Source organism: Schistocerca piceifrons, unplaced genomic scaffold (genome assembly GCF_021461385.2).
Source record: "Schistocerca piceifrons isolate TAMUIC-IGC-003096 unplaced genomic scaffold, iqSchPice1.1 HiC_scaffold_520, whole genome shotgun sequence".
Lineage (NCBI taxonomy): Eukaryota > Metazoa > Arthropoda > Insecta > Orthoptera > Acrididae > Schistocerca > Schistocerca piceifrons.
Window position 1 is genome coordinate 366,559 of NW_025728756.1, and position 26,006 is coordinate 392,564.

The 26,006-nt window shown below is 40.9% G+C and overlaps 1 long non-coding RNA gene across 1 annotated transcript in view; it reads right to left on the reverse strand.

Moving 5' to 3' along the window:
• Positions 1-10,487, reverse strand: part of LOC124753075 — a 99,396-nt gene extending 88,909 nt beyond the window's left edge. The window contains exon 1 of the long non-coding RNA XR_007012309.1: positions 10,351-10,487. This is a non-coding gene — a long non-coding RNA (uncharacterized LOC124753075). The remainder of the gene's footprint in view (positions 1-10,350) is intronic.
• Positions 10,488-26,006: the final 15,519 nt, after the last annotated feature.

Sequence of the window (26,006 nt, forward strand, 5' to 3'; positions counted from 1 at the left end):
GTGATAATACAAAACGAACTGCCCTGTTTTGCACCCTTTCGATGCCCTTCGTCAATCCCACCTGGTAAGGATCCCACACCGCGCAGCAACATTCTAACAGAGGACGAACGAGTGTAGTGTAAGCTGTCTCTTTAGTGGACTTGTTGCATCTTCTAAGTGTCCTGCCAATGAAACGCAACCTTTGGCTCACCTTCCCCACTTCCCAACTGAAGTTGTTCGTAATTTTAACGCCCAGGTACTTAGTTGAATTGACAGCCTTGAGAATTGTACTACTTATCGAGTAATCGAATTCCAACGGGTTTCTTTTGGAACTCATGTGGATCACCTCACACTTTTCATTATTTAGCGTCAACTGCCACCTGCCACACCATACAGCAATCTTTTCTAAATCGCTTTGCAACTGATACTGGTCTTCGGATGACCTTACTAGACAAGTCTTAGAACTTTGTAACAGTAATTTCCGAACACCCTGTCTGTAATATCTTGGGTGTTGACAGGGACTACGACCTGCTGCTTGAGGGACAGCCGATCGCAGTGGTGGGACAGACGAGGGGGCAGCTGTTTGTGTGGCAGCGGCAGCACGCGAGTCTGACCAGCGGCTGGGTCGAGCGGCAAAAAGTGCGTCGGGCCGCAGACAGCCTAAACGATGACAATTACGCGCCAGCGGCTAATTACACCGTTCGCAGCCTGCAGTCACGTCGGAAACGAAGCCGCGGCTGACACCCAAAGTGCCAGGTCGGACTTCGGCGACAGCGCCCGCACCACGCGAAAGAGCCGCAGCTGCCAACTCTGACGCCAGGTTCCGGGAAGCCAGCATCGCCGGCCGCCGCTTCCGTCACTCCGTGTGATATCGCGGCGATAAACAGCTTCAGACGCGAGTAGTTGTTATTATCTCTCTACACTGTTCTGCATTCTAATCGATGGCTTCCACAGATCATAAAAATTTATGAAATACAAAGGAAATTTTTATGGGCTGCGTAGGATTTATTTTAAATTTATTATACCGGCCTAGTATTGAACCACAGACTGTTTGGGACAAAATTACAATGCTATCGGTAAATTTAAAAGTTTTTAACCTTATTCCTGAACTTTAATTCCCTTCCCAGATTTCTTCCCTGTTTGCTTTACTGCTTGCTTAGTGCACAGATTGAATAACAGTGGGGACTGGCTGCCGACCTATCTCACTCCCTTTTCAATCACTGCTTCCGTTTCACGTCCTTCGAATCTTATATCTCCAATGTGCTTCCTGTACAAGTTGCAAGTACCCTTTCGTTTCCTGCATTTTTATCCCTGCTATCTTCAGAATGTCGTCGAGTATATTCCAGTGTACATTGTCAATAGCATACTGTAGATCTGCAAATGCTACAAGCGTAGGTTTGCCTTTAGTTAACCTACAATCTAAGATAAGTAGTAGGGTCAGTGTTCCATCGCTTGTTTCTATATTTCTCCAGAAATCCTTTAGGAATCCTCCATTTTGCCAGATTCCAGGGCATGAGTTTCAGAACAGACATGTTTTGCAGTCTACGTTAATATATTTCATTAGTATGCCTCCAAGACAAATGTTTCTTCATCATAATTGTCTCATGTATATAGGATGCATACACTAAAGGCGCGTTTAATCACCACATACTGCAGCACACGGTATTTGAACTCTTTAACTACCGTTTTCACGGCAGCATAGTTACTGCGAGGACTCCTCAAAAGCGTGCCGCGGTGGCCGATCAATTCTAGGCTCTTCAGTCCGGAGCCGCGCGGCTGCTACGGTCGCAGGTTCGAATCCTGCCTCGGGCATGGACGTGTGTGATGTCCTTAGGTTAGTTAGGTTTACGTAGTTCTAAGCTCTAGGGGACTGATGACCTCAGATGTTAAGTCCCATAGTGCTCAGAGCCATTTTCTTTGGACTCCTCAAGAAAACTCAAGACAATTTTTCTGCAGTCTTCTCAGGAAGCTGCGTAGATATAATCAGCTATATGTCCGTTAATATAGGCGTTAAAATATCATTATTTGACTAAATATTAATCGAAAGGGTAGATACGGTTCGATGAGCAAATGTACTGCATTGTGAGATATATGAAATTCGAACTGGAATGATTCAATGGCAATTCATGTACTGAATATTTTCTTTAATTTTGATGTTGTTGGTAAATGTTTCTCTGAGCTCTTTGATCACTGACAAGCTTTTGTTATTAAATAATTTAGTACATATGTGAGGACATCATCAATACAAAGATGTGCATTTTTGAACACTGTGCATTGTTTTCATAAAACCGAATTGGAAGAATACGAAGTTATCGTGCTTATGGTCCTAATTAATGCCACGCCAGTCAGATGTAGTGCCTATTGTAATTATACAAGAATAGGTCCTATATAACAGCACTGAAACAAACGCATTCATGTCGTGACACATTTTCTTAGCGTCTTCGGCTATTAAGTGGCAAGGTCTCTAGGACTTCCTTAAAATCCCATTAGCAAATTTCTGGCGCACTGCACCTGTTCATCACATTATTCCACATATTCAAGAAATTTTCGTAATCGGAGACTCATGATAAACTCTAATATTAGGAGCGAGAACAATCATTTCCGTTTTCTCACCATTAATGAAGTCCCATACTGTGTTTTCTTTAATGCAATGTACAACAACTATATGAACATAAAAGAAATACGAATTCCTTGCTGTGAAACTTAAGAAATTATCGCACGATTCGAAAGGCAATAAGCTCCGCTCGTCCATTTACCGGGCCCAACACACGACCTGATTAGCAATTCAGATTTCTTCCCCTCGTTTTATCCGGTTTTATTCTCAATAAACTGGCGAAACAGTCTCTTTTGGGTTTTATTTATTACTTATACAACACAAACAATGCGTGGCAGGTGTTTTTGAAGGTTCTACTTGAATTTTTGTACTATCGTAGTTCTTTAGGCTCAATGACTGCTTTCACAAATGTGGAATAGACTAAAGAGCTTCGGAGATGAAATAAACAATTCCTTAATTTTAGAACAGTCTTGAATATGGGGAACGAAATTTTGTTTTCTGATGGACGTGATATTTACAAGTACCAAATCTTAACGATGGTAACTTATTTTAATAATTACTGTTTACAGCGTTGAAACTAACGAAAAAATACTGGGAAGAGCCGCGAATGTGAGAAATCCCATACAACGAGAAAAAAAAAAGCTTTTCAACAAACGTCAGTATCTGAAATTAATGGTAAGTACCGACTTCAAAAAATCTGAATAGCTAGAACCTTTACGTAGAGAGAGGACAAATCCCAGAATAAAGTGAGAAATCTAATCTCTTTTGAATACCTTATATTTTTCGAGCATTTTATTTCTTATGTTTCTTTAAATTTGTGATCCACCCTATCACAATTCGCACTTGGTACACTGTACGGCAATTTCGCGTCACAATTCAACGGAAACACTGTTTCAAGGAACATATCCTACCTTAGCTAAGCTATTCCATCCTTCCATTGGATATCGTTAAACGTAAATGCCGTGTGACTAGGGCCTCCCGTCGGGTAGGCCGTTCGTAGGGTGCAAGTCTTCCGATTTGACGCCACTTCGGTGAGTTGCGCGTCGATGGGGGTGAAATGATGACGATTAGGACAACACAACAACCAGTCCCTGAGCGGAGAAAATCTCCGACCCACCCGGGGGGGGGGGGGGGGGGGGGAGCGGATCTCGTTTACAAATGTGTGTCTGTCGAGTCGAGGGTGGTCATTTCAATGTTTTCAGTACGTACAAATACGAATAGCTTAGGCTTGACGATGTCTTGTGTACACTGTGTGCTACGTACCGATTATTACGCTTATGACACATAGCACTGTATTTATTTTCTTCATAAAAACCCCAGCAAGAAAAGTATGTGTTGGATTCATCACAAATTTTTCCGCGATACTGCTATCCATATGGAGAATAACGAATGTTTCAATATTTCTACTACTCTATTACAGTAATATCTAACCTTTTTTATCAATTATTATATGTAGTAAACAGGAATGCGGATCACACAGCTTCTTGCAGCGGACGTACCGAAACACAGAAGGCCAATATTCCTTTACTGCAGATATTTGCTTTACGCTACGTAGATGTATAATTGCCGTTCTGTCTGAACACGTGCACTTGGTGACTACATAAAAGACCAGTAATTCGCACTTTCAGTGATCATTTTTGGAGTACCTACACCGTTTTTATTTATTTTTATTTTTCTGACTGATTTAGGAAGAGATTTGTATAAAAAAAGATTATTCAAAATGGGTTATATGGTGCAACAGGTAGTAGCTTCGAGCACTTCTATACAAGTTTCAAACTGATTTAGAGACTTATACATAAAATGTGCAACAAAATTGACATTGACGTTATTTTTAACAATATACCCCCCTGAATTTCCTATTACTTTGTCCCTGCATTGCTTCATTAGCAGCAGCGAAATCTTTACATTTCTGCAGAACATGGTGCTGATGCCAGCGTAACGTTATATAACTTTTTTTAATAGGCAGCTTCATAAAGGCCGAATGGCTGTGGAAAAAATGATACGGGGCCTAAAACTCGCAAATGTATCCTAAACAATAGCCTATATATTAGTTTGTGTTACATCTACAGTTCCTAGCTATAACAGGGAAAAGTAATAAGTTTATAAACACGGTAATTGGAAACGCAGTAACTCACAGCATATCTTTAATGCATTCCTCAAAGATTTTTTAAAATTATATTTGTGGCTTTCTGACGTAATCTACTCAGTCAGCCTTTGATACATGATGTGCTACAATTTAACTGACGTAATGTCCGATCGCACAAACACGTCCACCCATGAGTCATATAGAATATTTACACTATTTGTAAACATGGAAATTACGTCAAGTGTTCAACAGCTAAAAAGTCGTATCTACATTTATACAGTGACACATCATGCTTTATAAGTACTTGCTCTATATTTTCAATGTTTGCATAAAAAATTCGCGTTAGCAAATGTAATTACTACCACGTTTACAACAGCTTATGATTAAAAATTGTCGCAGTGCTAGAAATATGTATGCAACAATTCGATACAAGCTTAATAACGGATGAATAACGTTTCGCTCGACAAAGCACACATAGGTTTTAATAATAATGATTTTGAGTATTTTCTTTACTGGAAATAATAAGTAAATATCAGAGCCCACATAAGCCTATAGAATAAAATTAAAAAAGTATCTTTTAGTGAACAAAAAAATGCTGTTTTATTGCTGATAAATTTAAAGGAATGACGCAGTTAATATTTGCAGCCATTCTTTTTCAGTTGCTAATTCAATGTTATTTATCACCTAGATAAGCAGAAATCTCAACCATATTTTAAAACTGAGCTTTTATTATTGTTTTTATCAAACGTATAATTGCAATTTCAGTGTTCTACAAAGAAATAAAAGAGATAATTGTTATAATAAAAATATGTTGTTGTATATATGTAATGTTTTCTGCCAGGATATGTAGGTTATCTTAATATTTACACTTCAAAATGATTAAGGGGACATTATATGTCCTATGGTGCCAATATTAAATTGTCACACTCTGTGGCCCATTACCTTAGACAGTTTATTTAGACACCAACTTCCAATTTCACATAATTAATGAATGAATTTTTGTTGACATACTAAACCAGAATTGTGAAAAAAATTGTAATATGGGGCGCGTAATGATATTTTTCTCAAATCTTTAAGTTTTATGGCAGAATTATATACATAAGATCTAAACAATATGCAATGTTTCTATTGTTCTAGTTCCATATGTGTTGCATCTTATCCTTGGTATGCTATGAAAATTCCATGTTTCAGTCTTCAGTAATTTTTAAATTAACGGATCATTTATAGTAAATAAATTCCAAGCTACGGAGGGTTCAAAGATTTTTTAACTAAAAACCTTTACTCAGACTTACAGTACTGACTTCTTCATGCTCTACAACTGTCCTGACCCATATTCTCTGCCCCCTGCAGTGTCACAATCGCCCAGTACTTGCCTTCTTCTTTTCTTTATTGCTGCTTTTGTCGTTTGTTGAGCAGCGAACTCTACTTGGCATAATCAGAGCACATCCGGCTTTCGCAGTTCTCTATATGTGTTCTGCCCGTATCTCACTCCTATCGCCTCCAGAACCTTCCCACCGTTAAAAGTTATTGCAGCACGAGAAACTGCTAACTTTAGAGTCATGAGCCTAACAAAACGTTGTTAGCCACATGGCACCACACGTTATCCATTTTCTGGGTCTTCCCACGTAAACATTTCTTTAGTAGTTCTACAAATGCCAAATCTTTTTATATAGGTTCGATCGCCTCCATCACAGACAAAGCAAACGAATTATAAGCTGGAAATGTATATAGATTACCAGAAAGTTTAGCTTGTGTATACTCACACCAAGCACTATAGTTATTTACACTTTCTTCACTGTTTGCACAAGCGTTTTCTGCAAATTCAGGCGTGACGTATGTTACCCGCAAATTTGCGTTCCTCAAACATACATTTACGCTTAGTCATTTCACATGCTGCACGTATAAAAGAACAGCATGTGCAGGTACACTACAGAAATCGTTGGGTAGCACACTATTTTTAAAGATACTATTGCCAGAAGCAAACGACTGATTTGTTTACTATTAATGCCAATATATTAGGTGCGACAGCGGCAGCAAAACAAGGCAGTTCACAGCTTTCTAGACTGTGTGATTTCCAAGATGTGACTTCAACTCAGTCGGCGTACATGAGATGGTGGAAATTGTCAGCCACATGATAAATTTAAAAGCATTATTTGAAGATCTTAACATTGTCTGTTGTTAGCGTATGACATACCTAAATGTTTAGGAAAGTCTTAACTGCATTATGGATTAGAAAACAAAATGTCAAATTTCATCGAATTTGACATACAATCTCCCCTTAAGATGCTCTCCTAGTAGTAGTAATAGCAATAATAATAATAATAATAATAATAACAGAAAAAGACAAAATGTTATTACGGTAAAGAATATACTGAGAAACAGCAGAAAGATAAACGAAAATCAGTTTCCCATAATTTGCCAACGTAGTATTTTTTGCTTCGTCGTAAGCAAGAAGCAAACGTCTAACGGGTGTTTCGGTAGATTTGTTCCTTATTTAGGTTGACAGGAGAGACGTAATGTAGCCGCTAGGCAGGTACAGCAGTTGCTAGAAGCATGACGATAGCCGTCAGGCTAAATAATTCTGACTACCGTTACACCTCCTTTGAAGACGGTAAACTTACTTGCTTACTTACCGGAATATATTTAACGGAAAACTAAAAGCAGTGCCTGTTACAGTGCTCTTGAAACTTTTAATCTGCATAGCTGTGGCATAGAGGCAGATTTATGTTTTGCACAACGTTAATTTTTGAATCTCTGGTTATTTTGATAGACCTCGGCAATATGACGAAAAAACGGTGCTAAAAGTTTGTGTACCTGATCTACTGTAAGTGGAGATTTGAAGAAGAATTGCTGCATTGCAGCTACATCTATAGATACATCTACGGTAGTCACCTTGCAGAGGTAGAGAACGTGCTCTGCATCATTCCGCCCTCCTTCCGTATTATATTCTGGGAAGGTATTCTGGGAGATGACTGTTGTTCAGCTTCCTCATCGGCTGAAATTTCTCTGCTTTTACAGTCATGGGCGTTTCACCAGCTATATGAGGAACGAAGTATCCCGTGATGAAACGTGTGGCCGTTCTTTCAATAGTCTCTATTTTCTCAATTCAACGTACCTAGTGACGGCTCTAGACTAACGAGCAGTACTCAAGAGACGGTTCAACGACGGTTTTAATCGAGGACATTTTCTTACGGTTCTTTGAATGAATCTGTCTGACATATTTCTTTCTTACAGCTTGTTTTATGTCGTCATTTTACTCAGGCTCCTAGAAGTTTGTTTTGAATATTTTCAGTAACTGATCGCAAAACGTGTAATTAAACATTAATGGATCCTACTGATTGTTTTTGTGCAGTATGTTACACTTGTTTACGTCGCTCGTCAACTGCGTCCCTGCGCCAAAATTTTCTCATTTCCACATCTTCCTGCACATTGCTATAACTTTCTGACAATTTAAATTTCTTATGTGCAACAACGTTGTCAGCGAACAGACTCACTTATCTTCTAACGTTATTCACCTGCTCATTTATACATTATCTGTCTTTTCAGGGAATAATTTGATATTCATTGCAAATGCATCTGGGCTTTTAGTAGCTCGAATTTCACGTAGCAGACAAATATTGCAAGTGAAGAGATTGTTTTTATGTTAGCAACCTAGACGTTTTAGTCAATGTGACGTGTCGATAAAATTGTAATGATGTCAAAACAGTAACTACTGCAATCTGCGGCGGTTAAATATGCTATAAACCATATAGTCCACAGTAGCACAATGAAAAAATGAGAAAAACGATAATTTTCCGTACGCAGATGAATAAGTAAGTATTTAGTATCTAAAAAAATGTGCTGGAGTGGCAAAAAACATTAATTACAAAAACTATTCTGCAAAATGGAAACTCCGTTCTAAGTGAAAATTTAAGTTTATCTTTCACTTGACTATTCTTAATAATTAAACGGATAATTTTATATCTTAGAGGTAAACAAACGCTGGAACTTATTGTTGTATACCAGACACCATGTTGAAATTCGAGGTAAAGACACATTCCTCCTGACATTTCCTGCTTAGAGTTTACACATTTAGGATAATCCTTGAGGACGTTACAGACAAATTTGTTTCTGAGGGTAAAAACAAACTGACACCAGCGTTTTGTCTTTTTGTAAGTCGCTTGCATTAACCCATGACTACCTCGTAAACTATATTGGAGCATGTAATGAAAACAAATAGACAGATATCAATGTATAATCATTTCATTATCTTTCCAAGTCTGATGTAATGTTTAGAATTCACTCATTTCAAGAACCTGTCAAAATCTCCTGCACTTATTGTAAATCGTTCAGGAGCGTTTGGAAGATAAAACTTCGTGCACAATTTGCATAACAGAAAGCCGAAGAGAGCAGCACAAACGGTGCGAGAGAAGGAGCAGAGGTGGGGGCGAAAGCGATTAAAAGAACTGAAAGAGAAGCTACTGCACAATGACATGCAAATACTACCTGAATATGACAACAGTCTTTTGTTTGTTTAGAAACAATTTGTACATGAATATTGAGCATCCATTTAATGAGGGACCCGAGCAACCATGATCAGTGTATGTCTGTTATAAAAATCACATGATCACTGCTGTGAGGATTTTTTACTGACTTACTGCTTAATTGTCTATTTCGCTTGATATTGGTTAAATCTGAAGATCGTGATGTGTTAGAAACATCTGTGTACTGCTGCTAGCGGTGACAGTTTATTGACACTATGTGTTGTATAAATACGTGGATACACGTTTGAAACTTGTTTTGTTCATCTTCAGGAGTGTTTGCATACGAATTAAGAATTGTTCAAAAATAATAGATGCTTAAGTAGAGTTATTTATAAAACTTTGAAACGTTAAACAACGCTGAATAAACAGTTCTAGGGAGGCAGAAGGGAAAGGTCGGAGACGATGGCTAGTGAAAGGACTTGGCCTTGTAGTCACTTGTTTTTGATATTATGTTGCAGGACTCGGCGTGTTGCATTTTAGTGACTGAATATTTGAACAAACCAGACTACGTCACAATTTCTAGAGTTAGTGCTACAAGTATCCGAGGCATAATTTTATGCCTTCACAGTGGCAGTACTACGCAAATCTACTGGCGTAGAAAAGACACTTTATACTACCACCACCACCACCACCACCACCATAACAACAACAACAACAACAGTAACAACGACAAAAGCAAGAGCTTACAAAGAGTGGATTATGTTTTCTCTCTCCTTCATCAACAGAATAATTGAAAGAGCCAATCAATGGCTGATATTTTTGTAAATCTTGTAGTATGTCTACAACACACGCGTTGTTAGTAAAACAACCTATCTCATACATCAAAGGCGATGTTCTTGGAAAGCATAACGTTTTTCGTGCATCAGACAGAAAGTTTATTCACACTTCGAATGTTGTGGAAGTTAGCACATCATATTTAAAAACCATACAAACTGCCACAGACACAAAAACGGAGGTGAATTCTTGAAACGCTATTTGAGGACACACAAGAAACGTTTCTGGTGTATTAATGACGTTGCTATTGCTCAAAATATCTTGGAAATAAGTTGTCGTGTGTTGCAATAAAGCATAACATGAACATTGGGTGTAATGTAACTGGTAGGACATACAAGTGTCATTCGAGATTATTCTCTATGGGGCATTTCAAGGGACGGATAACTTGAGCCGTTATCAGTGTACAAAAGCAGCCAGCTATGAGATTTGCTTACCAAATGAGAGCGGCGAACTGCTGATAACGGGAGGCATGCGCACGTGTTGAAGTTCTCGGCACAGGCAAACTGTTACGCAACGGGCAGCGATGGTCGGCACTCCTGAGCGCGGGCGTAATCTCGAGCACGGCCAGAGGCCATTGGCCATAGACAAGTGAGTGGCTGGCCATCGTGGGAGCCACTTCCGGCACCCGGCGGCGGGGGCGGGAACGTCACTTCCGGAGTGGGCGGCTCTGCCACGGGGCGCCGCCTCCTTTACGCTCGAATGCGGCCGGGGGCCAGGCGCGGCCAGGTGGGACAACACGAGCTGTACGAGTGCCTACGTCCGAGGCCTGCGACCGCCTCTAGCTGCGTAACAGGCGATGCGGTGCTGACTGTTTACGGTACGGTTTCAGTACGAACTTCTGATGAAAAAGTAGAAACCGTGTTATATTGTGCACTTCATTCGGATTATATCAAGCAGAAGAGGACGTTATGATGGGCAGTAAAAACTACACTACTGGCCTTTAAAATTGCTACACAAGAAGAAATACAGATGATAAACGGGTATTCATGGGACAAATATATTATACTAGAACTGACATGTGATTACATTTACACGCTATTTGGGTGCATAGATCCTGAGAAATCAGTACTCAGAATAACCACCTCTGCCCCTAATAACGGCCTTGATACTCCTGGGCATTGAGTCAAACAGAGCTTGGATGGCGTGTACAGGTACAGCTGTCCATGCACCTTCAACACGATACCACAGTAGTTCATCAAGAGTAGTGACTGGCGTATTGTGACGAGCCAATTGCTCGGTCACCATTGACCAGATGTTTTCAATTAATCAGAGATCTGGAGAATGTGCTGGCCAGGGCAGCAGTCGAACATTTTCTGTATCCAGAAAGGCCCGTACAGGACCTGCAACATGCGGTCGTGCATTATCTTGCTGAAATGTAAGTTTTCGCAGGGACTGAATGAAGCGTAGAGCCACGGGTCGTAACACATCTGAAATGTAACGTCCACTGTTCAAAGTACCGTAAGTGCAAACAAGAGGTGACCGAGGCGTGTAACTAATGACACCCCATACCATCACCCTGGGTGATACGCCATTATGACGATGACGAATACACGCTTCCAATGTTCGTTCGCCGGATGCGACCATCATGATACTGTAAACAGAACCTGGATACATCCGAAAAAATGACGTTTTGCCATTCGTGCACCCAGGTTCGTCGCTGAGTACACCATCGCAAGCGCTCCTGTCTGTGATGCAGCGTCAAGGGTAACCGCAGCCATGGTCTCCGAGCTGATACTCTATGCTACTGCAAACGTCGTCGAACTGTTCGTGCAAATGGTTGTTATATTTCAAACGTACCCATTTGTTCACTCAGGGATCGAGACGTGCCTGCACGATCCGTTACAGCCTGTGGATAAGATGTGGTCATCTCGATTGTTAGTGATACGAGGCCGTTGGGATCCAGCACGGCGTTCCGTATTACCCTCCTGAACCCACCGATTCCATATTCTTCTAACAGTTATTGGCTCTCAACCAATGCGAGCAGCAATGTCGCGATACGACAAACCGCAATCGTGATAGGCTACAATCCGACCTTTATCAAAGTCGGAAACGTGATGGCACGCATTTCTCCTCCTTACACGAGGCATCACAACAACGTTTCACCAGGCAACGCCGGTCAACTGCTGTTTGTGTATGAGAAATCGGTTGGAAACTTTCCTCATGTCAGCACTTTGTAGGTGTCGCCACCGGCGCCAACCTTGTGTGAATGCTCTGAAAAGCTAATCATTTGTATATCACAGTATCTTCTTCCTGTCGGTTAAATTTCACTTCTGAACCACGTCATCTTCGTGGTGTAGCAATTTTAATGGCCAGTAGTGTATTAACACTCTTCAGCAATATTAGAGAGTTGACCAGAAAGTAGTACACCGCATTTTTTCTTCAACACTTTTTTATTGAACATAATGAGAATTACACACACGAAAGAATGGTATTTTATCTACACGTGCTATTTTTCCACGTAATCTCCATCCCGTTCTATAGCCTTCCTCCAGCGCGAAACAAGGGTTCGTATGCCCTGTCGGCACCAATCCTTGTCCTGGTAGCGGAGCCAGTGCTCCGCTGTGTGAATCACCTCCTCGTCGTCCTCAAAATGTCTTCCACGAATGGTATCCTTTAATGGCCCAAACAAGTGGAAGTCCGCGGGGGCTAGGTCAGGTGTGACAGCCGTGGATGGTCTCCCCGACCGCTGCAAATCGTGGAGCTTCGCCGAACCACCTTCTGATGACCTCACCCTCCGTACCCAGCGATGAACTGTAGTTCTGCCGACAGCAGATGCTCGATAGACTTTGCACAAGCGTTTGTGAATCTTCCCCACAGTTTTTTCCTTCTCTGCAATGAGAAATTCAGTGACGGCACATACAGACGTCATTTTGAAGCTGCCCTGCAGCTACGTTATCTGTCGGATGTGACGGAAACTTGTCGTGCTCACTCAGGAGACTTGAAATAATACACACGTAATGTTTCGGATTCGTAGCATTGTTTTCAGCTGAGAAAAAAAAAATGCGGTAGAGTTCTTTCTGGGCAACCCTCGTACTTTAAACACAACTTACTTTCAAAATGGTTGTACGATTGCTTAATTTTCGAGCTTTCTGAAATTTACTGTCTTGGAGACTGAGGTAGCATCAGCAATATAGCTTTTGTACCACATCGTAGACATAAATTAACATCCAGGAGAGAGACTAGTAACGAAAAGACACTGCACTACACTTTGCATTTATTTTGAAAATATAGTTATCTTAACATCTACTGATTCTTACAAGACGGTTGTATTTTAGAATATTTGTTTATGAAAACATTTCCCAAGAAGGGACATGTTTTAGAGTGATTTCTTTCATGTATGTACTTGTTTCAGAAGAGAGAGTATTTTCTTAAGCTGTCTTAACACATCCCTGTGATCTAGGAACAAACTTTCGCCGTCTTCCGTTAAATGTTCAGGCGACTGATATCCTTCCATTACAATTAGAAGTAACAAGTTTCTTGTGGTGACCATTATTTGCAGCAGTTGTACGTAAATTGTAGTAAGGTAGATCACAAGAGAAACGCCTTTTGCGTGCTGCACATCCATTTTTTAATTTTTTTTATGGATCCAGAAGCGTTTCGCCTTTTTAATAAGGCATCTTCAGTGGGTGTCGTGGAATACCATATGATTTTTTCGTTGTTACACATTGGCTGTAGATTTAAAAACAATTCATGTGGGTTTTTTATAATAATATGGAGAGGTACTCACAATAAAGCACGTAATGCACTATTTGAAAAGCATGCAGTTTCCCTCATGTGGAAAACGGTTGAAAGCTTCCACTTTTTCATGTAATCAGTGTGCTTTTGTTACGTAACATTTCAACTGCCATTTACAAGTCTACTGTCATTTCTCTAGCAAGTGTTGCCAACTTCCCGGTTATTGCTTTCACTTGTTTTCTGTCTGACTGCGAGTTGAAGAAAGCTTGTGTCTCCAGCGCACAGTGTGTGTGTGTGTGTGTGTGTGTGTGTGTGTGTGTGTGTGTGTGTTTATCAATACATTTTTAAGGAGATTAATGGGATTTATATATCATCTATTGAGATGTTTATCTGTTATATAATTAATTAATGTGAACAGTGAGTGATTAGTGATATTCAGATGGTCATTTAGTAGTAGTTTCTTCTCTGCCTTTGTTTTCTGTATGAGATAATTGTTTTGTAAATAAAATAACAAATATCTTCAATAGACAAGGCATAAAAATAGTATTCAAAACAGACAATTCAATCCAAAAATACGTACCAAAAATAACAAAAGTCACAGACTGACAGTCACACTGATGCCAGAAAACAGGCTGTACCAACTGCTAGGCAACACTTGTGACTAAAACTATGTAGGGTGAACAGGCAGAACATTCGACACCCGATACAAAGAGCAAATCAGAAACTAGAAGTATGCAACAAGACATTTAACTTTTGCAGAACATTGAAGAGAAATGAATCACAAGCCAGCTGCAAGACAGAATGACACGAAAGCAGTTACAATAAATAATGATAGGCACCTGCTAATATTACAAAAGAATTATTACTTATACAGAATAAAGGCAGAAAAGAAGCTGCTGCTAAATAACCAAGTAAATACCTAGGCTCTCATTTTTTATATTAGTTGATTATTCAGTAGACAAATATACAAACATTCCAATATGTGACCACAAATCACATTCCTCTCCTTTGAAAAAAGAAATTACACACACAGACACAGACACACAGCCACACACACAGAGACACAGACACACACACACACACACACACACACACACACAGAGAAACTATCAATAACACACGTACAATCAGACAAAAAACAAATTAAAACAAAATCGGGGAAGATGCAACACTTACAAAATAAATGACACTCTAGAAGTGAAAATGGCAGTTGAAATGTTATATTACGAAATTATGGTGACTACACGATACTGACAAGGGAACCTCCCCATCGCACCCCCCTCAGATTGGGTTATAAGTGGGCACAGTGGATAGGCCTTGAAAAACTGAACACAGATCAATCGAGAAAACAGGAAGAAGTTGTGTGGAACTATGAAAAAATAAGCAAAAGATAGAAACTGAGTAGTCCATGCAGCCGATAGGCAACAACAAGGATAACGCAACCTGAGGAGCGCCGTGGTCTCGTGGTTAGTGTGAGCACATGTGGAACGAGAGGTCCTCGGTTCAAATCTACCCTCGAGTGAAAAGTTTAACTTTTTGTTTTCAGACAATTATCAAAGTTCAGGCACTCAGACATCAATTTCGCTCTCCAGAATTCCAGGACATGTTCAGATTTGCTTGGACATATGCAGGATTTGACGGTCTACACAAGGAAAAATTTGAAAACGTTAAAAAAAATGTTTTGACAGAGCACAGGGAAAACTGTACGACTGTGAAACTGTTGCATTCATTTGTTGCAGTTTGTGTGACAAACTCTTATGTTTTCATCACTTTTTTGGGAGTGATTATCACAACCACAAGAAAACCGAAATCGGGCAAGGTAGAAGAATCTTTTTACCCATTCGCCAAGTGTGCAAGTTAGGTGGGTCGACAACATATTCCTGTCATGTGACGCACATGCGGTCACCAGTGTCATATAGAATATATCAGACGTGTTTTCCTGTGGAGGAATCGGTTGACCTATGACCTTGCGATCAAATGTTTTCGGTTCCTATTGGAGAGGCACGTCCTTTCGTCTACTAATCGCACGGTTTTGCGGTTCGGTCGCATAACACAGAGACTAAACTTATTACAGTGAACAGAAACGTCAATGAACGAACGGGCAGATCATAACTTTGCGAAAATAAAGAAATTAAAATTTTCACTCGAGGGAAGATCAGAACCACGGTCCTCTCCTTCCGCATCTGCTCACGCTGACCACGGGACCACGGCGTTCCTGAGCTAAAAGTGTCCTTGATATTATATATGTTGCTCATGGACTACTCAGTTTGAATATTTTGCTTTTTTTTCATAGTTCCACACAACTTCTTCTTGTTTTCTCGATTGATCTGTGTTCAGTTTTTCAAGGCCTATCTACTGTGCCAACTTATAACTAAATCTGAAGGGGGTGCGATGGGGAGGTTCCCTTGTGAGGAGGCTTTCAACTCGTTTTTCACATGAGGGAAAGCTGCATGGTTTTCAAATAATGAATGAGTCCCTTTTCTGTGAGTATCTGTCCATGTCCATGAACTATCTTAAAATCTGCAACCTGTATGTAACAATGAAAAACTAGTTTAATATTCCAGGACACCCACTGAAGATACCTTGTTATAAAAGCGAATCGCTTCTGGGTGCATAAATAAAATATAATATTATCGTGCTGCATGCAGAAGGCGATTTCCTTGTAAACTAGTTTAATTTATAATTAGAAGTATAGAAGTAGGTGATTCCTTTAAGGCACATCTACACAGATGAGTAAAAATGGATTAATTTCACTGTCTATCCCAACTGAGTGATTTCATAACCACTGGCAACAAATGCTTCATATTTACGGCACATAATTATAAATTTTAATGAAAAAGGTGATACATAAACTCCGGAGCGGAACAGTACACTTACGTTATTCTGAGAGACTGCTATTTAACTTGCAAATTGAAGAACACGTTCAAGTGTCTAATCGAATATCAGGCTTGTCTATAGAACTCAATTTTAGATCTTTTATGCAGAAGTCCCCAGCCAACCCAGATGTCATTTGTAATACACCAATTAGTTTTAGTTTCTTTTCAAAACTTAAGACTCACCTAGTGTTTTGCTCAGTTTGCGAACAGTTTTCCGATACAAAGACACTAAACTCTGGCAAAGCCCGAACGCAGCCGAAAGTTGTCACAAAAACGTAAACGATTATCGTAAGCATGGAGTCTACAACTGCAGCCTATTGGATAAGTACTCTGCCGTAACCTGCAGGATTTCCAAGTAGCGCTCGACCTGGCGTGGCACAGCCTTCGTGACGTCACGCGGGCTGCCTGTCAGTTGGCGTAAGGCCTGTATCGCACTGGCTACGGCAGGGCGTCCCACGGGCTCGTAACAGCTGTCCAAGACTCAGTGTATCTGACTATGATTTGACGTACCGCTTGACAAAGAACAGCCCAATTCTTTAGGATTACCTGTGTTTAGTAAAGCTTGTGGAGCAACAATTATCGACCTGTCTTTCACTACAAGGCAGTAAAGGCGAACAGATAAAGATTAACGATGGTGTACCAAATTACATGCAAAGGGGGTGCCAAAATTTCTATACTGATGGTTCCAAAACACATGAAAGGGTTGGTTGTACTTATTTTTCGGCGTTCATGGGCATCCTCAGAGATTAATCCAGTAGGGTGCAAGATTATAAAAGTGCCAGTTTTTATGCAAATTATTATATGAGTTTGAGAACATTCGTGCTCTAACAACTAAATTTAGTAGAAAGCTCACAGAAGTTACTTTATCTCAAATGGCTGATTGATATCTACTCAATATTTTAATGTAGATTGCTTTGATACCTAAATGCTAAGCATGCTTCATTAATGTATGCTGGGATATATGTTATATTTATACTTTAATATATGAATGCCACCTTTTTGATTTAATGACCTGGAATTATATTAAATCCAAGATTCCAACGAATTATTAACAATAAAACCTTCTTATTCATATACTACTGGTATGAGGTTTACACGCAAAATTGAACATCCGAAGCAGAAAAATATCAGAATAATTGAGAACATCCTATTGGACAGCAACAAAAGTAATTAACAAAATCCCACGGTATTTCTAATTAATGTGGAGAAAGATGAAATAAAGTAATAAGGAAAACTGTTACCCCACTGTCTTTCGATTTATAACATTTGTGATTCCATTTTGGAACACATACTCTGTTCTAAAATTATGAATTACTTCAAAGAAAACGATTTAATGACAAACATACAACACGGGTTCAGGAAATACTGTTGTAGTGAAAAACAATCAACTCAGTATTCTCACGAAGTAATGAGTGCTATCAACAGGGGATGTCAAACTGATTTCACATTTTCAGATTTCCAAAAGGTTTTTGATACAGTTCCTTACTTCTCACTTCTTATCAAATTGAGTGCCTATAGAATATCGTTCCTGTTGAGCAAATGGATTCGTGATTTACTGTCATCAAGCAAAACAGAAGTAATACCTAGCATTCCCCATCGAAATGCTCTTCCTAATCTATATAAATGACTGAACACCCCTCTCGGACTGTTTGCAGATGCTGCTGTCATATACCGTCTTGCAAAATTATCAGGTGATCAAAACCAATTGAAAAATAATTAAGACATACACACACATACACACACACACACATACACACATGGGGTCACAATTATTAAGACAAAGGCGTTTTTCGTTGCGGCAGCGTCTCGTCATGAAATTTCAATCACCATCTTTCTCCTCTGAATGCGATTTTTTTTTGGCTCCCACCTACATTGGGATAAATGATCACAATAAAATAAGAGGAATCAGAGCTCGCACGGAAAGATTTAAATGTTTGTCTTTTCCGCGGGGTGTTCGAGAGCGGAAAGATAGAGAAATAACTGAAAGGTAGTTCGATCAATGGTCTGCCATGAACTTAATTGTAAATTTCTGAGTAGTCATGTTGATGTAGATTCAACAGACAGCTTGGTTACAAAGCTTCAGATCAGACAATTTACGGGGGGCCTTCAATAAGTAACGCAATACTTTTTTTTTTTTTTTTTTTTTGTAGAAATAGATTGGTTTCATTCAGGATCCCGATACACCATATTATTCCCCACTTCTCTGCCTGCAAAACCCAATTCTTCAACATAATTTTCGTTCAGTGCGATGGTCTTACACCACCTTACTGGGAGGGCCTAAATGCACGCATGGTACAACTCTACTGGTCGACGTCGGAGTCATGCTGCATCAATAACCTCCCCGTCATTCATGCGCTGCTTCCCGCGGAGTGCATCCTCCATTGACCGAACAGATGGAAATTAGAATTGTGAGATCCGGGCTGTAGGGTGGATGGGGAGTAAGAGTCCAATGAAGTTTTGTGGTCTGTTTTCGGGTGTGCAGACTTGCGTGAGGCCTTGTATAGTCATGGAAGGGGAGAAGTGCGTTTGCATTTTTGTGTCGCGACCATGTAGACGCCGATTCTTCAAGTTCCTGAGGGGAACAAAATACACCTCGGAGTTAATCACTGAATCAAGATGGAGCATATCAAACAGCATAACTAACCCCTTCAGAGTCCTAGAAGACGGTCGCCATGCCTTTACCGGCTTAGGGTGCGGTTGTGAACTTTTCCTTCAGAGGAAAGTATTTTGTCAGGTAAGCGAATGAAAGAAAAAATGAGCCGTTTTACGAGAGATTCGTAGATAAGTGCAATTAGTATTTACTCAATGGATCATTTACTGGTTATACGGACAATGAAATGAATTCACCAGTTGCAGTCTATTTAAATTCATAAAATCTTTTCGGATTTCAAGCCGCGTCAGTTCGAATAAAATTCTCGCATTTTCGATGGCTATCTCTGACATTGGAAGCCCGAGTATTTTATTCGAATTGACGCGGCTTGAAAGCCGAGAATATTTTATGCAGCCAGGCCACCGCGAAAGAATGAGGCCCATATTTGAATGCAGTCACGTTTAACCCTGGCGGCATACTGATGAGTTTATGTGGCAACAATAACATTTTATATTAAAAAGAAGTAATGTATAGTTGTTTTCCACTACATAAGTTACAAGGCTGTAAACAGACTTAGATAACTGTGACATTGAGCTTCCATCCTGTCAGACAGTTTTCATCATTAGGTAAGTCATCAAAAGCTTTGATAGTATTTTTTGTCTCTTTTTAAGGCATAATAAAGTTTAATGAAGGCCGTTTGTTTCTTCTAGTATTGTATCGCGGGGGTACAATTGAATTGCAGCTGCACAGTACTTGTGGCGTGCACATAGGGTTTTTTTTAGATCAGGTCCCTCCCCGCGGGAAACAAACCGTTGGCCTGAAAAATTATCAGTTCATGTCACTGATGTGGGTGTGACAACGGTAAAAATTGTTATTTCACCTAAACAGCTCATTCCAAATGATTTAAATATGCTACATATCATGATAGTAAATAGTCGAAGTGTCTGTAGCAAGATCCCCGAGTTACTCTCTGAAATAAACTGTAGCAATGCCAATATTGTATTAGGTACCGAAAGCTGGTTGAAACCAGACATAAATTGCAGTGAAATTTTGAACTGGGATTGGACAGTGTTTAGGAAGGGTGGGACTGATGCTATGGGAGGTGGTGTGTTCATTGCAGTTAAAAGCTGTTTAAACGTGGTTGAGATCGATACTGGGTCGGAATGTGAAATAGTATGGATAAAGCTGTCAATCAGACAAGGATTGACCATTTATTAGGATGATTTTATAGACCACCTGCATACGCAACAAACGTCTCAGAGAGCTTCAGGGAAAGTCTTGAGTACATAGGAAATAAAAATCCAAATAATTCATTAGTTATAGGTGGAGACTTTAATCTGGCACCCATTGACTGGGAAACTACACGTTTATCACAGGGGGCAGAAGCAAAGACTCATGTGAAGTTGTTCTAGGAGCGCTCTCAACATACAACCTTGAGCAATTGGTTAGGAAATCAACTCGAGATGGGAACATATTAGATATCTTGGTGACAAACAGACCTGATCTTTTTGGGGAAGTTAATCTAGTAGAAAGTATTGCGACCATAATGTTGTTGTGGCTTCTATGCCAGTGCAAGCTGCAAAAAAAAAAAAAAAAAAAAAAAAAAAACCGAAGAAACAGCGTGGATTTTTCTTGTTTGGGGAAGCAAATAAAAGTGTCTTTAATGAATATCTTCACAGTCAGCTCCAAGCATTCACCGCGGCACACATCTTTGGTCGGCCTTTAAAGGTATTGTCCACCACGTGCTAGAGAAGTATGTGCCTAGCAAAAAGTATAGGGGGAGGGGGGGGCGGCGGGTGGAAGATTCACCTTGGTACAACAAATATATTACGAAGCTGCTGAGAAAGCAGAGAATTTTGGACAGTCGTTTTAAACGTAGTCACTGCCCCGATGACAAACAGAAATTATGCAAAATGAAAGCAGCTGTCAAAAGATCAATGACAGATTCTCTTAACGAATTTGAAAGCAATATTTTATCTGCAAATTCTAAAAATAACCCCAAAAACATCTATGAACGCTACAAATAACTCAGTACCTTCTCTCGCTGACAGTACGGGCAATGTTACGGATGATGATAAACAGAAGGCCGAAATCCTAAACCTAGCTTTGAGAAACTCATTTACGGTAGAGGACTGCAACACCATTCCCCCTTTCATTTATCGAACAAACGCAAGGATGGCTGACATAATGTTTAGTGTATCTGGGATTGTAAAACAGCTAAGATCCTTAGACGCCAGGAAGGCATCTGGCCCAGACGGTATCCTCGTAAGATTATATATTGACTATGCTACAAATATAGCACCATTCTTATCCATCATATGTCAGAGATCATTGGAACAGTGGAAAGTTCCACGGGACTGGAAGAAGGCCCAGGTCATAGAAATCTACAAAAAGGGGAGAAAATCGGATGCACATAATTACCGGCCAATTGTACTGAGATCGATTTGTTGTAGAATCATGGAATACGTTTTATGTTCAGAGATAATGACCTTTCTAGACTCTGAGAAGCTCATCTGCAGAAACCAGCACGGTTTTAGGAAACAGCGGTCACGCGAGACACAGCTGGCCCTCTTTGTGCATGATATACAACAGGCTCTAGATACCGGCTCCCAGGTTGACGCCACATTTCTCGACTGTCGAAAGGCGTTCGACTCAGTTCCGCACTGTCGCTTGTTCCAAAAAGTGCGCGCTTACGGTCTATCTTATGACTTATGCGGTTGGATAGAAAGTTTTCCAACAGACAGAGAGCAGTATGTTGTCCTGAATTGGGTGACTTCAACAGAAACAAGCGTAACTTCAGGTGTGTCCCAGGGCGCGTAATAGGTCCGCTGCTTTTTACGATTTACATAAACGATCTGGTTGATAGTATTGACAGCGGCATTAGACTGTTTGTCGATGATGCTGTAGTCTACGGGAAAGTAGAATCACACGGAAGTTGTGAACAAATCAATGAGGATTTGCAGAAAATAAATGCGTGGTGTAATGACTGACAGTTATCTCTGAATATTAGTAAGTGTAACCTCCTGCGTATAACAAGGCGAAAATCCCCCATTAATGTACGAGTACAAAATAAATGCCCAGTCTTTGGAAGTGGTAACATGCGTCAAGTATCTGGGTGTGACTACTCGAAATGATCTCAAATGAGCCGGCGGGGTGGACGAGCGATTCTAGGCGCTACAGTCTGGAATCGCGCGACCGCTACGGGCGCAGGTTCGAATCCGGCCTCGGGCATGGGTGTGAGTGATGTCCTTAGGTTACTTAGGTTTAAGTAGTTCTAATTTCTAGGGGACTGATGACCTCAGAAGTTAAGTACCGTAGTGCTCAGAGCTATTTGAACCATTTGATCTCAAATGGAATGATCAGATTACAGCAACGGGCAGGGTGAACTCTAGATTGCCGTTTATTGGTAGAATCCTAAAGCGATGCAGTCCTTCAACAAAGGAAATTGCTTACAATACGTTAGTACGTCCAGTCTTAGAGTATTGTTCGTCTGTATGGGACTTTTACCAGTTGGGTCTGATTCAAGAGACTGAGAAGGTCCAAAGAAGAGCGGCAAGATTCGTGACTGATGCATTTAGCCATCGCGAGAGCGTTACAAATCACATAGATAGTTTGAAGTGGGACACACTTGCACATAGACGACGCGCTAAACGGAAGGGGCTGCTCACAAAATTCTGAAATCCGATCTTCCGCTAGGATGTAGAGCATATATTATTACCACCAACTTTCAAATCACGCAAATGTCACCATTCAAAGATATGGACAATTAGAGCTAGTACTGAGGCGTCCAGACAGTCGTTCTTCCCTCGCGCGATCCGTGTGTGGAACAGTGTGGGTGGGGTGGGGGTGGGGGTAGGGGGACGGGGGTGAATATGACCTTGGCGCAAATTGTGCCCTCTGCCACACACTGCTTGGTGGCTAGCGGAGTATAGATGTATATGTAGATGTTAACGGAGGTCAGTTGTGGGCTGTAATCATCATATGCAGCAAAACTTCGTAGATACGCTAATTCGTTAACGTGGTACCGGTATACGCTGGAATACATTCGTTCCAGTTTTTGCCAAGTGCAAAGCTGGCGCTGTGCGACATCTCGTCGACATTTCCTGCGCTCATACTGTTCAAATTGTGTAAGCGTCGGTTAACAATAAAATCAAAATCATGCTTTTCTCACTTGTTTGACCTTCACGTGCCGTTCCTGACCCATTACATATGGAAACATAATGAGATTTTCACTCTGCAGCGGAGTGTGCGCTGATATGAAACTTTCTGGCAGATTAAAACTGTGTGCCGGACCGAGACTCGAGCTCGGGACCTGTGAATTCGTGGGCGAGTGCTCTACCACGCGAGCTACCCAAGCACGACTCACGCCCTGTCCACACACGTTTGGAAGGTAGGAGGCGAGATCCAGGCAGAAGTTGCGAGGACGGGCCGTGAGTCGTGCTTGGGTAACTCAGATGGTAGAGCACTCGCCCACGAAAGGCACACGTCCCGAGCTCGAGTCTCGATCCGGCACACAGTTTTAATCTGCCAGGAAGTTTCATATGAAAACATTTCTATATGTCTTTCTTGCATTCACAGTGCCAGATTTCCACCTGGTGTGGTCAAAACTGGAACTACAATGAAATGAACACCCTTAGGTGCTTACAGGCGTTGACATACGTCAACGGGGAGAGATGAAAATGTGTGACCCGACCTGGACTCGAACCCGGGACCTCCTGCTTACATGGCAGACGCTCTATCCATCTGAGCCACCGAGGACACAGAGGATAGCGCGACTGCAGGGATTTATCTCTGGCACGCCTCCCGCGAAACCCACATTCTCAACGTATTGTCCTGCACTACATTCGTAGTGCCCCCGCCCGTTATACTCATTACTCGCCGCGCGTTGCCGATTCCCGTAAGAGTTCGGGCACTGTATGTGCATTCGCACAGAAGAAGAAGACGGTCAAGTGGCCGGTGAGCCTTAACTATATATTTACTAAGATGGTATCTGTTCTTTCGGACATGTCCGAAAGAACAGATACCATCGGTGACCAAGCAGCTTGTTAGAATGAAATTACAATGAAATGAATACCCTTAGCTGCTTACAGGCGTTGACATACGTCCGAAAGAACAGATACCATCTTAGTAAATAAAAACTGGAACTATTTCTTTTTCCAGTGTAAATCAGTTCCACATTAAGGCATAAGAATATCGACCAAGTTTTGCAGCCAAACGACAATTACTGCTCACACTGGACCTGTGAGTTGTTACACTTTAAGTATAACCATCCAGTATTTATGGACATAATTATTCCTCCTCTATTTTTACTAGATCATTTGAAAGATACATCATCATCAAATGAGCGTGAGAGAGCAACACGTATTACTCTAGGGACACTCCTTTGTACAACGTAAACTTTTTTCTAGCTTGATTAAGCCTTAACATAATATTACAACTCTATTGTATGAAAGTAAGTAATGTTTACTTGATGATTTTTCAAATCGAGTGTTCGTATTAACTGCATTTTTTTGGGTTTTCTGTTTAAGCCCCCTCAATATTTATACGTAAAGATTTGGAAGACTTTTGTTTTATACATATTTCTTGATAATGTAATGACTTTAACGGAGACTCTGCATCCAATGTGAAGAACTGCATATGCAACACCGGCGTACGCGTCATGTTTCTCTTATGGAGCCTTTCAGTGAAAAATTACACACTTTCTGAACTCTGGGGTAAAATTTTTTGTGAAGAAACGTTGTAGATGAGATTTTGCACTGTAGCTGAGATAACAGGACAAGGAAAATTTCTAGAGAAGTAGTGAGTAAGCATGAAGTCCCACATTTGCGTTGAGAACTGAGCATCCAACATCTTAGGAGCGGCCTTGCTGCGTCTTATTCACAAAATTGGCTACAAACTCTTATTGAGAACGATCTTAAAGACTGCTGAAAGTCTAATAACTCCTTCCGCTCCACGGACGCAAGAAATACGGACAGGTCATTATGGATGAGACACGCGAAGCAATATCGGAGAAGGGGCAGAGTGCAGGAATCGAAGGCCTGGCTCTTGTCCGACGACAGCCAATATAAGAGCGGCAGCGGCCGCGGCGCTCGGTGCTACCCCGCCTCCGACAACCAGCCTGAAAGTAATACCAGCCGACTGGCAAATGAGCAAGTTTCTCCGCCGCTCGGCGCCAATAAAAAAGACTCCTCCTCCATCTTTCTTTCCCCCTTTTTCTTCCAAAGACAGGGGGGCCGAGGGAAAAAGTTGAGTTGATAATTTCATGGCTATTCGAGTTCATGCCAAATCATTTTTCAAGTTTTTCCGCAGCCGCCTGGTGAAGGGCCCTCTTTCTTCCACCCCTGCTTCTCCGCCACGTTCTTCTTCTTTTTGCTGGATGCTCGGTCTCCAGACTCCCTGTTGGCGGGTTTAAGCGGTTGGTAAAATGTGTCGCCAAGCGCACAGCCTCAGTATAATTGACGATGGGCCGCCACACGCAATTAGGGGGCTTTCCCTCCAGTCTCGTTCCCGTAAGCAAGTGCTAGCTCCACTTACGTCATGTACCTTTCCTTACATCACGTACCTTTTTGCACTTTCATCAAAACGAGAGTTATCATTCACTGTCTGAACCTCTAACTAATGTTCTGACAAACGGGGGTGTCTTGTATTCTTGCTTATGCGCGAGTAGCTCATATGCTGCTCCTAATGATCGACGGTCATTTGATATTCTAGAACCAGTGATTTGTTAATATTAACACAATTTTAACATATGTATGCGGTGGTGTCTTTTTAAGCGCGCTGATTACAGTACACGGTGTCTGCTCGCATTTCTATAACGTTTCTCGTAGCTCAAAAACTCCGGTATTGCAAAATTACATATTTGAACAACACTCTCATGTACACCGTTCTCCATAATTCTCTCAGACACGAATGATGAAAAACCATCAATAAAACATAGACAAGCAGTATT